Genomic DNA, 18,279 nt, shown 5'->3' on the forward strand with positions numbered 1-18,279 from the left:
GGACCAAGAGTTCAAACACTTGAGGTTGTTGGGACTGCTTCAGACATCCTGGTGTGTTTGACCATCCTCCCCAGGGGAGTCCTGGAAGATCTGGAGGGGTGTGGTGTGGTGCACATTGCTCCTCAAAGCATGGGGTTGTGGGGTTGTAAACAGATGGGATTTGGAGCCAGAGAAACACAGTCTGTGAGAATAGACACTCCACCACTCCAACATGCCACTCCTATCACTCTGCTTTTTGGTGGGCTCTGTCAGTTCACATGAAGCAGCTCAACTCCTTTACACCTGGCAAGCTCCTCTGTCTTGATGCTTTTCCTGTCTCTTATGTCTGCCTGAGGACACCTGAGCAAGTCCAGGTCAGCTCTGGATGGCCTTGTCTTATGAATCTGACTTGTCCTCTCAGGTGGTGATGGTGCACAGGGCCTCCATCTTTCCTTCATTGCTCTATACTCCCGTGACAGGGATGTCTTGGGTGATTGTCTTCAATCATGGGACTGTAAGTTCCTTCAGGATAGAGACTATTCGTACTCATTGTTGACTTTTGGAGCAAACCAGTGTTCTTGGCTAATAGGAAGTGCTCAATATGCATGTTTAAATATTTAAATGACAGACTGTTCTTTCCAGACATGAAGAGGGAAATTCTTCCCAATATTAGCTGTGTTATAGTGAACAATTACCTATTTTAATAGGATAGCATGTGTTTGTTTGTATAGAATGTCTGAATTTTTTAATCCTTCTTTTCATGTTACCCAGTCCACTTATGATTAAGAAAGTTAGTAACCACCACAAACAGATGCCAGGTAGTGACAGGGGAACTCTGCTGAAACTTGCCGAAATCACTCATGGCAGATTTTAGTGCCCAGGTCCCTTTTTCCCATATTTCTTTGTAAACTTGACAGCATTCCTAGAGATATTTTTAATGGTTCTTAGAGTATTCTTCAGCTAGCTCAGCTCAGAGTGGGTGTTCAGGCTGAGGTTGTTCACCAGTGCTATGAGGGGCTGGATGACTTGGCCTGTCTTGGGGCTGGCTTCCAGTTTTCAGTACTAATTACTGGTAGACAGATCTGCCCCTTCTCACCCAACGTTAGGGTGGTATATCTTTGTTTTCAATGTGATCTTGGGCACTCTGCTGGAAGGTTGGTTTCAATTCTGAGGCCTCCTTATCTGTCACATGGAGGGTTGTCAGGAACAATGAGCCCTTGCCAAGTCAATAAAGTGGCTTCATCAATCTGGATGTTACGGAAGACTTTCATCCCACATTATGGATCTCTTCAAGCTCCTCCCACCATATTGTATCTGGAGCTCAAAGAGTCCTGTCTCCTCTCCTCTCCTCTCCTCTCCTCTCCTCTCCTCTCCTCTCCTCTCCTCTCCCTCCTCTCTCTCCTCTCTCTCTCCTCTCCTCTCCTCCTTCCCTCCCCTCCCCTCCCCTCCCCTCCCTCCCTCCCCTCCCCTCTTCTCTTCTCTTTTCTTTCCCTTTCTTTTCTTTCAAGGCAGGGTTTCTCAATGTAGCTCCTGGAACTAGCCCTATATACCAGGAAAACTTGATCTGCCTACCTCTGCTTCCTGAATGCTGGGATTAAAGGTGTGCAACACCACACTGGGCTTCATTTGTTTTTTTTAAAAATTCATACATTGTATCTTATTCATTCTTAGCCATTAGTTGATGTATTTTTTCTGCCTTCCTCTCTCTTCTCTTTTCTTTACCTGACACCTCTAAGTACATTTTAAGCTATTAAAATTATTGCACACCTCACTGATGGCTTGTCCCTTTTATTCTTCTTTATCTATTCATTGTCTGTCAATTACTATGTTTAAAAGCTCATTAGTAGTTTATTTTGTAATCTGAGATGCAATTAATTTTACTTACTGTATTTTTTATTTTGGGTCTTTAATTTTCATTTTAAAACATCTCTCCTCTGCCTCTACATAGCCTATTTGGCCATCTCACAGTTCCTAGAACACATGGGATACAATTGTAATAACTTTGGGTTTTTTTTGTTTGTTTGTTTGGTTTTGTTTTTTTGAGGCAGGTATTCTCTGTGGCTTTGGAGACTGTCCTGGCACTTTCTCTGTAGACCAGGCTGGCTTAGAACTCACAAAGATCCACCTGCTTCTGCCTCCCCAGTGCTAGGATTAAAGGCATGCACCACCACACCATCTTTTTTGTTTTTGTTTTTTATTGGTTTTTTGAGAGAGGGTTTCTGAAGTAATATGTTGTAATGTGTGATTTCTTCATTATATTAATTTATTTACTTTTCTTCTCATCACCTATCATGACTTTTCATGCATTCTTGCCTGTTCATCAGTCTTTCTCTTTCACTCTTAGCTACTGGCTCATGAGGCCTGATGAGTGTTTTCTGTATGATGTGTAATGTGTCCACCAATCCTTCATTCTTGGAGACCAGGAAGATTCTCTTTACATGACTGAAGCTCATCAATATGATCGTGACTGCTGTAGAAGGTTTTTGTGTTTGTTCTGTTTGGAATTTGTTGAGCTTGCTTTTGTTGTTGTTGTTGAGAGTGCTGTGAATCCTGGGCTGGCTTCAAACCCAGTAGGTAGTCAAGGATGACCTTGAATTTCTGAACCTACTGTTTCCACCTGCCTAGTGCTAGGCATCCAGGTGTGCACTATTACACTCAGTTTTATCTAGTTTTGGGGATTACACCCAGAGCTTTGGGCTTTCTAGGCCAGTACTCTTTCAACCAAGCTACCTCCCCAGCCTTATGGACTTTAAAACATTTTCTCAAATCTTGAAAATATGTTGGCATTGTTTATTGAATTTCTATTCCTCCCTCCTTTGTATATATGGTAGGGGATGTGTTGTGAATGTACAAGTAGCTGATGATTTATTTATTATTTTATCTTTGTGTATTTCCATGTCTTATTTTGAAATCATCCTGGGGACCATGTCTTCCAGTTTACTGATTCTTGCTTAGGGCCCTGTTTTCTGTTCATTACAGCCAGCATACTTCCTCTTCTGATGCTGTACTTCTCTCCGGGTTCTGTTCTGTTTTCAAACTTATCTTTGCAGGATATTCATATTCATTTCGGCATTCTTGAGCATATGGAGCTTGTGTAATTAGTGTTTTTTGTGTTCTTTGGGGTCTCTCCTCCCTGTCATTTATAGGTCTCTTTCTATACATTGACTTATAACTGTCAATGAGTTATATTGCCCCACATCTTTGCATGCCTCATAAATTTTGATTGGATGGTAGAAAGAGGATTTTATGCTGTTTGTTCATTGGCTGTGTTTCATTAATATGCTGTCAGAGTTGGCTCTGACCTGTGCTTAATTGACTTAGCGTCCTCTCAAGATGTGCCTGTCTGTCAGCTTGGAGAAGGTCCACAGAAGCCTCAGTCTAGGGGGAGTTTTCCTGTCCAATGAGGCTGAAGAACTTCAGTCAGTGTGTTCTGATGGCTCCACCGAGTGTGACCAGGCTCTTTCTTAGTAGTTGGCATCACATATGTGCCCTGGGAATTGTTCAGCTTCATTCTTCTTACTATTCTTGCTCACTGTTGGGCATTTTTCTTTCATGTATATGGGAGTGATCAGACTCAAGGGACTTATCCACACAGATCCAAAGTTGTCTCTGTCAACTTGCCACTCCTTTTGGACTGGAATGTTATCCATACTTCCATCCCAAATGTTAACACATGTCTTCAAAATGCCTAGAGATTATCTAACTCTGTTACCCTCTGCCTTGAAACCTGAAAATGCCTCTCAAATGTACAATGGTGTGAATGAATGGCACTCCTGGTTTGTTTTCCTTCCTTGTAGCCCCCTATCATTTTCAAGCTCTGTCGGCTTTTTTGTTTTTGTTAACTATGGAAGACAAATACTTACAGTAAGCCCCTGTCCATTTGATTTGGCTCAGTGCTTAAGTCACAAGACTGACCTTTTACAATAAGATTTATCTATTTGTATTTATATGTATGAGTGCTTTGCCTGTATGTTTGTATGTGCACCAGGTGTGTGCTTGGCGCCCACAATAGTGAGGAGATGACATCTATTTCTCTGGAACTGGAGTTAAAGGTGGTTTTGGAAACTGAACCCATGTCCTCTGCAAAAGCAGCCAGTGCTCCCAACAACCTAGCCACCTCTTGGCTTCCATGCATGACTGGTCCTTTAATGGCCAACCTCAGACATAGAAGATATTGTTATATACTCCTATTTATATTGACTTACAGTCATGACACAATTGTCCTTCTACACATACAACAGATTCCTGTGAGATGTATTTTCCTTATCTAACATCTATGTGCTTCTGCTGTCTACATATTGGTATTGTCCTGAAACACACTGGAAAATCCCTCTTTATTTTACAAATTGCTTATACTTTTATTCCTTCACACTGTAATCAATCACATTCATCAGTAGTCACAGTATTTTAAATTTAATTTTAAAGCTACTGTTTTGATTCACTTATAGAATATATCCTGTGAATATACCATACTTAATTTTAGTTGTTAAAGTTTACTGGTCACATTGTTATGGCCTATCTCCAGAATCCTATCATATGGGTGCACAAGTAGTTGACTCTGTGGTTGATGGGTGCTGTGCACTCCTTACTAGGGTTAACAGCCACTCTCTAGTTCTTTATGGCCTTACTAATTTATATAGCTTTCCAAAAAGTTGTTGGGAGGATGTCAAAATCTTAATAATTTTGAAGTGTGTGTGTGTGTGCACGTGTGCATGTGTGTGTGTGTGTGTGTGTGTGTGTGTGTGTGTTTGTACTAGGGATTGAACCTAAGGCACTGTGGATGTCACCACTGTATCCTGAACTATTCTATTTATGTTTTGTTTTGAAAAAAATGTCCTCTAAATTACTCAGGTTAGCTGTGATTTTATTCTGTAGCCCTGGCTGGCCTTGAACTTTAATCCCCCTCCTTTAGTCTCCTGCATAGTTGTGGTTAACAGCTTGTTTCACTTAATATGGTCAATCTTGTATCTTTCTTTCTTTTTCTATAATTCAGTAATTTTTAATGAATGTATCAAGCCATACAATCATGAGCACAGTTCATTTCTAGATCATGCCTGTCACCTCCATGGACTCCTGTACAGGTATGTGTAATTTTCTTTCTGTCTGTTCATGTTTTATGTATTCTGAAGGTCTCTTAAGGGCATACACATTTGTGGTGACAAGGCTCTCAGTATATTATAAAGTAGCCTGTTTATATGTGGTAGCTCCTTTTGCTAATGTTACTTTATCACTATGAAAATAAAACGTCTCTAGCTTTTTTTTCTTTTTTTAGACTCTTTTTAAAAATATTTTAAATTTAAATTAGAAACAAGATTGTTTTATATGTCAATCCCAGTTCCCTCTCCCTCCCCTCCTCCCCTCTTCCCCTGCTTCCCACTAACGCCCTACCTATCCAATACCATTTTTGCTCCCCAGAGAGAGTGAGGCCTTCCTTGGGGGTCTTCAAAGTCTGTCATATCCTTTTGGATAGGGCCTAGGCCCACCCCTGTGTGTCTAGGATGAGGGAATATCCCTCTATGTGGAATGGGATCCCAAAGTCTATTCCTACACTAGGGACAAGTACTGATCTACTGTAAGAGGCTCCACATATTTCTGAGGCATCCTCACTGACACCCACATTCATGGGGTCTGGATCAGTTCCATGCTGGTTTCCCAGTGATCAGTCTGGGAGTCAAGAGCTCCCCTTGTTCAGGTCCAGCCTTCTTAAGATTATTGTTTGCATGTTATCACCTTAAAATTAATAATGTCTTTTTATAAAGTGAAGACTTTGGATATTACAGAAGTGGGCCCTTATTTTTCACCTGTAGTGCGACTCTCAGTTTTTAAGCTCTCCCATGTACACACAGGTACACATGTACAAAGAACTATTTAATGATGGTGTTCACGTCCAGACATTCAGATGTGCCTTTTCATTTTTATTTTTCACTCTTTTTTCATTTATACTGTGCCTTTTGATATTCCTTCTTATCACCCATTAAACTGTGTGTCCATAGCACTAGAGGCATGTAACACAATTTCAGAAGTCTCCTCAGGATAGCAGGAATCCCGACAGCAGAGCATAGAGGGGAGTGGGCACTGCCAGTGTCACACCTCCCTCAATACTAAAACCTTTCTTCTTCCCAATGACTCCTCTCCTACTTCCATGCATATTTTTACAGCCCACTGAGTTTTACCAGCCTTCAGGAGCAATTGTGGGGGTTATCATTTACTAAAGATTGGGCAACTTACCGATGGCTACACCATTAGAGAAATGTGATAGCAATTCTCCCAGCAATCATTGACTGCCAGAGGTGCCTCAGAAAGAGGTGGGACCACACGAGCCTCCCCTCCATCCACAGTGAACTTAGCTTTGATGAGTTCATCCAACTGATATTTCTGTCTAAAACCTAAAAGTTACCCACACTGGTCTCCACATAGGAAAATACACACAAAGTCATCTCCATCCATCCATGAAAAAATATATACTAAATATAAGATTATGAAGGTTAACTAAAACCTTGAACCTTTTGCCCCAAATTTGGAAAAAAAAGATCACTACAAGTCTGACAGCAATTATGCAAGAGTCACCAAGGGTAAAGGCAGTTAAACTTTGGCCACCCAATTCAGCCTATTTAAGAGTGGGCCATAAAGCGAGGGAAAGTAATTAAAGAATGGGGGATGCACTTGAACCTTTCAAGCATTGAAAAATCTGGGCCAAATATTCAGAGAAATATAAAGTTGGGCAGGAAAGTGCCTTCATATTCATTAGAAGGTAGTGTCTGGTGCTAAAACAAATGAAAGCCATCAATGTGTAGCTCCTGGTTTGAACAAGGATAAACGTCCTATCTCAAAGCACATCGACCTACATCACATCTCTCAACGTCTTTTGTACTGGCTTCTTTCAGAAATGAAGTCAGCATATTCATGAAGTTCATTAAAGATGTCGATTATTTTAGCCACTTCTATGGAGGTAATAGTGTCGGGTATACTATATTTCCCTTCCCTTAGAGTCAACTCTGATCAAATTTGTTCTCATAATACCTGGCTGCTTCCAGAGTATAAATTACAACACCGTGTAATTTATACTAATGAAACTGATAAAGTAACGATCCATTTTTTGAACAAGACCAGTTAACTCAAATCCAGCAGAGCAGTGGGCAGTGGGAAGAGTTATATTACTAGCCGGCATGATAGGAAGCTTAATGAGATCTGAGAGGTATGATTGGGCCCAGAGAGATAATTGGCTCAAATTATTTTTCATTTTTCTTTAGTCTTTACTTAAATGTGATTGCCAACATCCTCAAAGGATCAGAACTGGAGTCTCAGACAGAAATGGAAGGCTTGAATGTTACAGGATTCAATTCCCTCAAGATATCTTTAGGATAATTGGGACTCAGGTGACAGTAGTTTCTTAGGTAGCAATGGGGCCATGGCGTGGGCTGGGCATACAAAACCTCTGTTCTGTGACACAAGCAAATGGATATCATGGTCCCACTTGAGATGTGTATTTAGGTGATGTCATGTACCATTTAAAGTTGAGCCATTGCTGATTGCATCTTCCTTCAGAATCCCTTGATTCTGCAGAGTCCTGTAATAACGCAGCATCCAAAAGGCACCATGTATTCCCAGTCTTTCTGGAGTACCAGACTCTGGTGTCAGTAATGTCTTCCCTCCGTGACTGTTCTTCACTCTGTGCCTCACAATGCTGGAGTGTGAAAATAGTCTCATTCTACAGTGTAGTGATTTAATGGCTTACATCTTCCCAAGGATCCTCAGAGACAGAAACATGCTCACACCACATGGCAACAGATGAGGGAACTAGGTACTGATAGCTCTTTTCTTAAAACCCTCTCCCATTCTACAGTTGTGGAAGGGCACTGATCGTCAGCTCAGTCTGTGATCGCCGCATGTTTCAAGGTCCATTGGACACCTACTCACCCTGCATCCACCTGTGAGGCCGAATGCATTGGGTACTTGTGGCCATGTCTACAAGTTGAAGTGTGAGTTCTTCGTGTTGTCCCCCTTCAGGTACCTAGTAAGTGACCTGATATAGTGAGAGCTCTGCTTTGTCCCATTCTCAGTGATTTGGGAGACACGGTGAATGTGGGAAGGACAAATTTCCATCCAGAAAAGTGAATCAGTCACATGAACAGGTAAGATAAACTAGTAACTGCTTTCCTCTCTCTTGTGGACTGTCCTAAGCATGGGACACCTAAGGAATGTATCTGAAAGTATCACATACATTCTCAGGACTGCTAGCAGTGTTTCTTGGGAAGTTCTGGATAGTTTGTCATGGATCATGGTGTTCTCCCCCAGTTCTTTTTTTCACTTTTAATCCTGAGAATATGTCTCATAATACAGTGCTGGATTTTAAGCTTTGTCTCACATTTCTCTTCCAAGGAGACCTGAACTGCTCTAGAAAGGAAGCTGCTGAAGGGCGGGGTGGGGGTTGTTCATTGTCTATCAGCAATACTTACAGTCTGTGGCTATGCAGTGAAACACCATTTCCTGGATTCCTCTTTCATATACTTGTCAGTTCCAAAGGAATCTCCAACCCCCCACAACTCCAAAAGGCAGTCTCCAAATATCCAGAAATAGACTCGATCTTCACTATAGGAGGATTTCTGGAGGTTAGATAAAAGCCAGCATTTCTCAGGAACTTGGGAAACTTGTTCACATATACCAAAAGGAGTCATTTCCCTAACCTCTGGCAGAAGGGACACCTGTCAGCATATCCAAGCCCACGCTGACCTCTAGGCTTCTTCAGTGTCACAAGTACCTGGTACACATTTCAAAGTCCATGGTAGCTCATATCCTAGCCCTTCTCACCTCCTCCCCTACCCTAAACTTCCTCTAGCTCAAGGCTTCCCTCCTCATTCTTCTTATAACCCTGCTGTTCTGTGTCCTCTCTATTTTCTGCTCCTGCTTCTCTTACTATATTTTCTCTACTCCTTATCCCCTGCTCTTCTGTGCTCTCTTGCAGATAGCCTGGCCATATCCAGTCTGTTAGCCTCGTTCAGTCTACCTTTCCTCTCTGTTTTGGACTCTCCAGCTATTCTCTCTCTCATACCTATAATTAAATCCTTCTCCTTAACCATTCCATGCAGCAGTCATGTCATCAGTTTATATAATCCCGAGGTGGAAAGTGTTGGAAAGAATGAGTCCCTGTAGTGCATTGTGAAGTAATCAAGCAATAATGATCATAGGATCTTCGGAGTGGGTTTTTATCTGATGGATTTAAAGAATTTTGGACAGAAAATAGCAAAAAAAAAAAAAAAAAAAAAAAAAAGCTCAGAGAGCATTCACATTGCCTTTGAGGAAGATTGTATCTTTAAGCCTGAGGATGCGCTGTACTAAACATCAGACTCAGCGTCTGATGGAAGGTATAAGATACCTGGGGAAAGCCTTAGTACACAGAATTCAAAGGTCCATATATCAAAGTCAAGTCTTGCAGCAAGCTCCTGGAGCTGATCTAGTGGTACATGAAGGTTGGCCCTGGAACTGTGCGTATCTAATTCCCCTGAACCCTCCTGTTGTTGGAAGTAGACTCTTCAAGTTGCCAGAAGGAAAGAGTTCTGCCTTTCTTGAAAACATTCAATGATGTCACTTAAAAGGAACATCACATTGTGTTGTCTGTCTTCCTCAACCTCTTGTCTCCCCATCAGAGAGAAGAAAACAGGCCAAGTGACACAGGTGCTTAGGAGCCTGGTCGGTTTTCCATCAATGACACTGTTGGGACTGGGTCTTGTGGTGTGAGTTACAGGCGACAGAATATGTAGGTGTCTTTGGGATACATGTACTTTGAGGAAGGGTTTTCTACAATTCGTGAGATGAGGGGAGCTGTTCCTATGGGTCCTCTGGTACAGGTTCTTGAAGCCTGAATCAAAATGGCCTAAGGAAAAAGATAACAGAATTCTATGGTGCTGGATTGAAGAGAACGTCAGAAATCTCAGGGAGGGGGATAGAAGCCAGGGACTCCTTAGGATGTGAGCTTGAGAACCCATTACTGCCATATTTCCCAAGGAGGCCTGGGTGACATCATCTCCTCAAAGATATCTTCACTGGTCATGGATAGCCACTGCAGATGGAGACTGTAGATGATGATTATGATACTTGTGTCTCTTGACTTAGTAACAGCTCAGCCTCCATATCTACTAATCAACAAAAATCTCACCCTCTCCTATTCCAGTGCAGTTCCTGACAAAGAACCAGGAAAACAGTAGAGTAGGAGAAAGCATCTTGAAATAACACTTCAGGGGTTTCTCATGGGGAGACTATTTGTCCTTCAAAGAGTTCTGTGCCAGTGAGTTGTCAAGAACTGATAAAGCAGGCTAGAGATCACTGGTCCACTGAGGGCTGATGTCAACCCTCTGCTTGGCAGGTGTGGTTGTTCTTTTGAAAAACAAGTGGAGCAACACTTGGGGGGCTGACCATATATTCAGTAATAAAGACACTGAAGTTCTAACAATCACATAGATCCTTATGGGCCCAGACATCATGGTTGCTATTTCAGTCCTTACAGCCCAACATGGTAGGATGTCACTGTAATGGATGGGTGCTGTTCCATGTCTTCTGTCTCAGAACCCTATCACTGTCATTGTCACCCCCATCAGCTTCCCAGAGCACCTGATTAATTTGAGCTTCTGTAGTGTTTCTTTTCTTGCTGACTACTGTATTGGTGTCATCTTCCCTTGTGATGGGTTGTATCTTAGGCCAGTCTGCCCAAACAAAACAAATTAGGGAGCTTAACCAATTGGTACATACAATCCTTCATGGTTCTGGAGGTCATGGTACCAGAGAATCCCATTTCAATGAGAGCTTAGAAGCTGGAGCTGTCAGGATCCACACAGCCATCAAACAGACCTTGGTGTGTACAGAAGGAGGAAGGTAGAGCCTTAGTCTCTGATAGGAGCTAGAGCAAAGCCCTGTGGGAAAATCTGCTCTCCTAAACTGCTCTCCATTTGAAGAACAGCTTTCCCTTTCCTATTCTGGCATCATATTAACCTTGGGACTTGAGACACTAGTCTGGTAACTGAAGCTCACCATAAGAACTGTGTGTTATTGATCCCTGTGAGACAGAATAAAGGAGCATTGAAAGCTAAGAGACATTTGTCTCTTTGAGTGGTACATTCTGGATCAGATGAGCACAATAAGCAGGAGGGAGTACACTTCAAGTGTTTCCTTAACTCAAAGCTGAGAAACTGCCTACACCCAGTGCTGAGAGGAGAGTAGTGCTTGGTTCTGGGTCACACCCATGGTCTCATTACCTTTCTTTCCTGGGGCCTCTGAAGATAACACCACCTTGAGGTAAACCTTAATCATGCCTTCATATTCTTTCACACCTCTGGAGGTTAGAAGTGTAAAGCCACGGGCTCACTGGGGCTAGATTCTTCCTCATAATGTTCTGAGGGATAAGAATTCTTAGCTCTCCAGGCTTCCTTTGTTTATAGCCATCCATGCCATTCCTCCTCTGGTAAAAACATCACTGTAATCCCAGCTCCCATTGTCCCATGGTCATCCATTCCCCCACGTATTATGTTGTCTTTCCTATGTGCATGTCTGACTCTGCCCTTCCTTTAAAAACACCTGTCACATTAAAAGAACACACTTCTACCTCATCCTAATGGTTACATTGGCAAAGGTTTCTACATGTGGCTGATTTCATAAGCATTGGAGATGGATGGGCTTTGGTGTACACTTTTGGAGTCACAGATCACTCAAAAAACCTAGAATGTTGCTAGATTATCCTAGATCCAGCTTCAAGGCTGTCTTCACAGGCAGTGGTAAAGCGCAGTATTTCTAGGGGGAAGCCCTTGCCCAGCTCATTTGTTTATCTATTTCCATTGAAGAAAAGGTGATGTGTAACTGATGTGTAAGCATCATGAGGTCTGGGTTCCAGAACCCATATGGATACCAATGTCTGGACATATTTATGTGACTTATGTAAATTGGTAGTTTGTATAGAACCCACATAGATCTTTGCATATGATTTAAATAATCCCCACATCAAGTATAATACCCAATACATTGTAAATGCTATAAGATAGCTGTCATACTGCCTTTCTCAGAGAATAATGGCAAGAAAGGAAATGTGCACACATTGAGTATTCATGCCGATTTCTCTCCCAAATACACACACACACACACACACACACACACACACACACACATATATATATTCTGATGCTGGGCAGTTGTTTTAACTGTCAACTTGACACAATCTAGAATCACCTAGAACAGGAGTCTTAATGAAGAGTTGTATAGATCAGTTTGGTGTGTGGGCGTGTCTCTGGGGGACTGCTTGCTAATTAACTAATGTGGGAAGACCCAGCACATTGTGAGGTTCACTGTTAACTAGGTGTGGTGTTCTGAACAGTGTAAGAGGGGAGAAAGCCAGATGAGCACAGGCAAGCAAGCATCCACATGCTTATTCTTTCTCTGATTTTTACTATGGATATGGTGCTTCTAATTTGTCTCCCAACTATGTAAATATTTCAATACTATTACCAGTCCCTTCTTCTCAAACAGGCTCTTCCTCCATCAACTTTGGTGCATAGTGTCCATGCCAGCACTGGCCTCCTGTTTGGGGTCTGGAATGCATTCTTCGCCCTCAACACACAGAGATGGGGGAGCATAGCTTTGCCTGAATCAGAAATTTTCCCTTTCCAAGGCCCCTCCTTCTCTCTGAGGCTAAGGGCGAGTGGTGGGGATATTTAGATTAGGTCTTGATAGAGCAATTATCCTCCTTTCTAGCTCCTTTAAAGTCCTTGTAGTCAAGTCTGAATACATTTTAGCCTAATTGTCACTTATTAGCACCCTGGGTCCAGTCAGCTGAAACTGTGCAGATTCTTTCCCTCTTCTTATATGCTGGATATCTTAAAGGTCTTTGGTTTAGAGTGGCCTGCTACCACTTTCCAGCTCTGGGCTGACCAATTTTAAACAAATGTACCACAAAGCATTGGTCATACTAGACTCTTGAGACTTTGGATTAATGACACTGCTTCAGTTCCTGCCCTTGGAACACTAGTCAACACTGGAGGTGAACGAAAATGTATTAAGTACTTAAATGACTGGCTATGCCCAGGATTTTCTCTGTAAAGCAGACTTCATGTAGCAATACAGAGTAGTCCTATGGGCAAGTAACTGAAGACACTGAGGTGAGGCCCACTGAAGAATAGAATATTTTCTACTTGTGTTTGTTCAGGCTAGTGATGCAGGAGAGTAGGGTTGTGTGTCCTCAAGGAGGCTCGTATTTATGGCTTAATGTGTCAGGACTCTTTAGAAATAATGGGACAAGATAGCATATTTTCATATGTGTGTAAAAATTCATATACATTATGTACATACATATATACATATACATACACATACATATTCATGTAAATATGTATGTATTTACACATACACATGTAAGGGGTGTGTGTGTGTGTGTGTGTGTGTGTGTGTGTGTGTGTGTGTGTACTTTTCATTTTCCTTCTCCAGTGTCTGTCTGTCTATGGCAGCTATGCCCCTGCAGCTTTCCAGGAACCTTCACACACCGTCCTTCTTTGCCACTATCCTCTGTACCCATGGCAGACATTTAGTTGGATAAGGTACGCTCACAAAGAAAAATGTAAGTGGGGAGTGAGTATGGGTGTAGAGTCTGAAACTAGATAGAAAACCACAAGAGTGGAAAAGGGGGGGGTGGAAGGGGGTGGCAAGGAAATGGACACATGAGACCTGGAAGCAGAAAGGAGGTTAGGAAGTGTGGTAGAAGAGTACACAGAAATTGAGGGAGATGAAGAAAAAGAAGGGAGAGAGAAGGGGGAGGAGAATCAATAAAAACAGATCTAAATATAAATGTAATATTTATATTTAATATATTTAATATAAAATGTAATATTAAAATATTATAATGAGTCTGAATACCTCACTTTCTAATAAGAATTATGAGGTCGGTGGCAGCGATTATGAAGATTGTGAAAATATTGTATACTGTATAAACCAATGACATGACTGCTCTATGGTATGGGGAGGTTTTATTGTAGATACAAGAGAGAGCAGCTAGAGACACCCAAAAGAATCGAGAAAAGAGAGAAAAAGAAGTACATTGAACAAGGCCAACAGCTGTGCGAGAGGAGAGAATAGCAGGAAGTGAAGAACAAAGAGCATACTGAGGGTAGCAGGGGCCTAGAATATAAGAAGGGTGAGTAGATAAGGGACCAAAAGGGCCAGGAGACTGGCATGGGGGGCATTGAAATGTATAGCATGCATTTGTGAGCAGGGATGGAAGGAGCCTGCAGGCCAGCATGGACCTTGATTATGCTGAAAGGTGCCACAGGCATGTATTAATTGGAGAGCCATATGTCCCTTTTGCTGGAGGTAAAGGAAATGACTTCTTTTGATAGACAGGAACCAGCTCACAAGTTCCTGAGGAATTCCGGCTTTTACCTAACCTCCAGGATCCTCCTGTTGTCCAGGCTGATCTCTTTTCTGGATATTTGGATTTCAGTTTGGAGTTCATGGAATTAGTGTTTCCTTAGACCTGGCATATGTGTGTGTGTGTGTGTGTGTGTGTGTGTGTGTGTGTGTGTGTGTGTGTGTGTTAGATCCTCAAAGAAATGATAAATAGAATAAAAATTAAGAAAAAAATTGAAAAATAAAGAAGAACACACTTAACGTGGCCCAGGGACTTGGAAAAACTTCTGTTTCTCCGTGAGTTAATTTTGTGGCCCCTTAGTGACACCCCTTCCCCTCACTGAACAATACCTCCCAGATTTTCCTCCTGTTGCTTTTGTTTTCAGCCATATGATCCTATTGCTGTTTCTTGAACAAACCAAACCTGGCTCTGCACCTGGCTCACTTCATACCCATTCCACTTGCAGGACTGTCTTCTTGCTCCCTGAAATCTGGATCAAGGTAACACTTGACCTTCCCAACTTAATAGTGCCTGTCCCATCCTTTCCCCCTCATCTGTTCCTTCCCGACCACAGTACCACTGACCCTATACTCTGCTCTTCATGTTAAGTTCATTGTTTTTTGTCACAGCAATGGTAATTATTATCTCCTTAAGGGATCTTGGGTGCTTTGCTCAATGGCTCTGTCACTGTCTCCTTACTGGGAATAATATCTAGTGTATATGACAGACATGCTCCCGAACATTTGGTGACTAAATTCAATGATAATTTTCAGGTCATTGGCCTGGCTTCTACCTACCTTACTTTGAAGATTTAAAGTTTGTATTCCTGAATAGCTGGGTATTTTTCCTTGTCTTTTTTCCTCTTTCTATTTCTGTGGCCTCCAGGCAGGTGCTGAGCTTCCACAAGGCTTGGGGATCCCACAGAGACATAGAAGGATGGTAATTATGTGCATGGTGCACAGGGGCTGACTATTCAGATGTCCTAGTCTGAAAGACAATGAGCAGGCTGCACCAAACCCTGGAGCAAATTAACACACGCAGGGTCCCTCTAGAGTTCAGTGCAAATGACTTGCTGTTGGAGGTCAGAGGACCTGTTTATTGAATAAGCCTCACAGCCCCTAGGCAGCACCTCTCTGGATGGCCAGCAGCATATAGGGGAGGTGCAAATAAATCACAGACAAACCTCTGCCTTCAGGTGACTTGGTATCTAGGGTACTGCTTGACCTGGTTAGTGATGGGTGGTGAAAATGAGGCCAAGAAGAAAAACTACAGTGTAAAGTAACAGGATCCCTAATAGTTTTCTGTCCTCCTAGTACGTGAAGCTCATTTGTATTGATGTGCTGACATGTTATTCCCTTTGACAATGACATAAGCAGCCATCACGTCCACCTGCAATATCACTGCTTTCCAAGCTTGTTTCAAATGTGTGCTGACAACCTGTTAGTCACCACTCTACTCTCAGAGCACTTCATGGCTCCTCTTGCAGTATCTTTATCTTCATGAACATGTGTCTGTTTGGCTTCCAACTGGAAATTCTATTAGGACACTGTGCCGGGTAGGTTTTTGTCAACTTGACACAAGCTAGAGTCATGGAGAAGAGGAAACCTCAACTGAGAAAATGCTTCCATCAGATTGGTCCATAGGAAAGCCTGTAGAACATTTTCTTAATTAGTGATTGATGTGGGAGAGCCAGGCTCATTGTGCTGTGCACTGTGGCTCTGCTTCGGTTCTTGCCTTCATATTCCTGCCTGACCCTGCCCTGGCTACCCTCAATGATAAACTGTGACTTGTAAGTGTAAGCAAAGTAAGCCCTTTGCTTCCAGTGTTGTTTTTGGTCAGTGTTTTATGGCATAGAAACAAAGAGAAGCTAAATAGGACAGACCACAGAATGTCTTCTCTGTCCTTTCAGTGCCCTGTTTGCTCAACCAACCCCAGGTCAATGAAGTATCAGGGTGTCTGTAAAATCTTATTCTTTTTAGGTGCTGATGATGCTCTGTTGGGGTGAGGACCACTGTGTAGGGAGTGATGTCTGCATCCTCAATAGTCAAGTAGGAAGAATATCCAGTTGTAACTTGGGCATCTTCTGAATGCAGCTGTGTGTTCCAACTGAATTCTTGAGCTACATCACCCAGGGTTGTATATCACTTAGTTTGCCCATTTTGTACTTTTTTTTTAAACAGGTGACTTTTATTTCTAGGGTCATGAGATGATAGATGAGACAGGGAAGTGCCAAGGTCCAAGATTTCCTCAATAGGCTTTGACTTTGGTTCAGTGAAAATTTTCACCAAATTCTCAATGGTCACATGCCCCCTGAGAGATTTTAACCTTCTGTCCCTGAAAACACAGAAGGGAAGAATACGAATGAAGAAGGTCTCAGGAGACAATTCCCCAGGCCTGCCATATCTGTAGGCAAGGGGTTGTGGGAATATTTTCCTGAAGGACTGGCAAGTATAATGAAGCCCAAACTAATCCTTGTATCCTGCAAGAAGGCTGAGTGTGAGTTGGGTGATGACCTCAGCGGGTGAGGGAGAGGGTATCTTCTTGTTCACAGTTCTCTCTCTCTCTCTTCCCCCCTCTCTCTCTCTCTCTCTCTCTCTCTCTCTCTCTCTCTCTCTCTCTCTCTCTCTCTCTCTCTCTCGGCTCTTGATCTAGCCAACTCTTCCTGAATCCTATGGGAATTTCAGATTATGAATTGAAAAATTTATGAAAAAAAACATGTTCTTACAAAAACTGTGCTTTAAAAAGTATCGTCCCTTTGGTGTCTGTCTTTCTAATGGTCTGTGATGCTGCAGGGAAATTATAGGTTTTCTCAGCCTCCACTGCAAGATAGGACAATGGTGGCAACTGAAGTCAGCTTGCTTAGATCAAACACCCCACTGGTGTCATCACGTCTGATGGTCTCTTTCTTGTTCCAATCTTATGATAGTAGCTAGCCTTCCCTGAGCCCACAATGACTCAACAAAACTTAGCAGTCCTTAGCCTCCTTCCTGCAAAGCACACTCTGTCTGTCCCTTCACTATGACTTCTCAGTTGACAAATTATCCCAGGAAAGGTTCACATTAATTCACCTGCAAATCTGAAGTTCTGTTATTGGGGTCCAAAGAGACTAAGCCTTGTCTTATGTGATGTGGAGGCCATTGTTGGTGTACTTATGTCTGTTGCCCACTCTGCATTTGTACCAGGTCTACAAGGTGTACCTCTGCAGTCTACATATCCCATAGCATTTACCTGTAGCTAGCTATGTGATATGTACTTGCAGTTGTATGTATCTGCCCCCCATTTGGTTGTATTTATCCAAAGATGATTTTATCTGGTCAATTTTCAAGTAAGTTGATACTGTACAATCCCTCTGTCTCAGAATCTGATCCATAGGACACAGCCATGATTATTGCATGCTATGTGCTACATGTCTCCATATAAGGAACAGTTGATGAATCAGGAGGCCTTGGATATCAGAGAGGATTGACTAGATTCCCAACCCAAATGGGGAATGCTAGATCTCTTAATTAGGGTTTCTATTGCTTCTATGAAACACCATGACCAAAAAGCAAGTTGGGGAGGAAAGGTTTTATTAGGCTTACACTTCAGCATTGCTGTTCATCACTGAAGGAAGTAAGGGCAGGAACTCACACAGGGCAGGATCCTGGAGGCAGGTGCTGGTGCAGAGGCCATGGAGGGGAGTTGTTTACTGGCTTGCTTCCCATGGCTTTCTCAGCCCATCTTCTTATAGAACCCAGGACCAGCAGCCCAGAGATGGCATCCCCACCATGGGCTGGGTCCTCCCACATTGATAACTAATGAGAAAATGCCTTACAGCTGGATATCAAACAGGCATTTCCTCATCTGAGGCTCCTTCTTCTGATGACTCCTGCTTGTGTCAACTTGACACTCAAAACCACCCAGTATATCAGCAGTACTGCCTG

General features: G+C 42.4%; 1 long non-coding RNA gene across 4 annotated transcripts in view; it reads left to right on the forward strand.

Moving 5' to 3' along the window:
* The window catches only part of LOC107978189, a 175,655-nt gene that overhangs the window by 63,449 nt on the left and 93,927 nt on the right, over positions 1-18,279 (forward strand). For all 4 annotated transcript variants that reach the window (XR_004772483.1, XR_004772485.1, XR_004772482.1 and 1 more), the window contains 2 exons: positions 7,823-7,958; positions 8,040-8,111. This is a non-coding gene — a long non-coding RNA (uncharacterized LOC107978189). The remainder of the gene's footprint in view (positions 1-7,822; positions 7,959-8,039; positions 8,112-18,279) is intronic.

Source organism: Cricetulus griseus (genome assembly GCF_003668045.3).
Source record: "Cricetulus griseus strain 17A/GY chromosome 1 unlocalized genomic scaffold, alternate assembly CriGri-PICRH-1.0 chr1_1, whole genome shotgun sequence".
Lineage (NCBI taxonomy): Eukaryota > Metazoa > Chordata > Mammalia > Rodentia > Cricetidae > Cricetulus > Cricetulus griseus.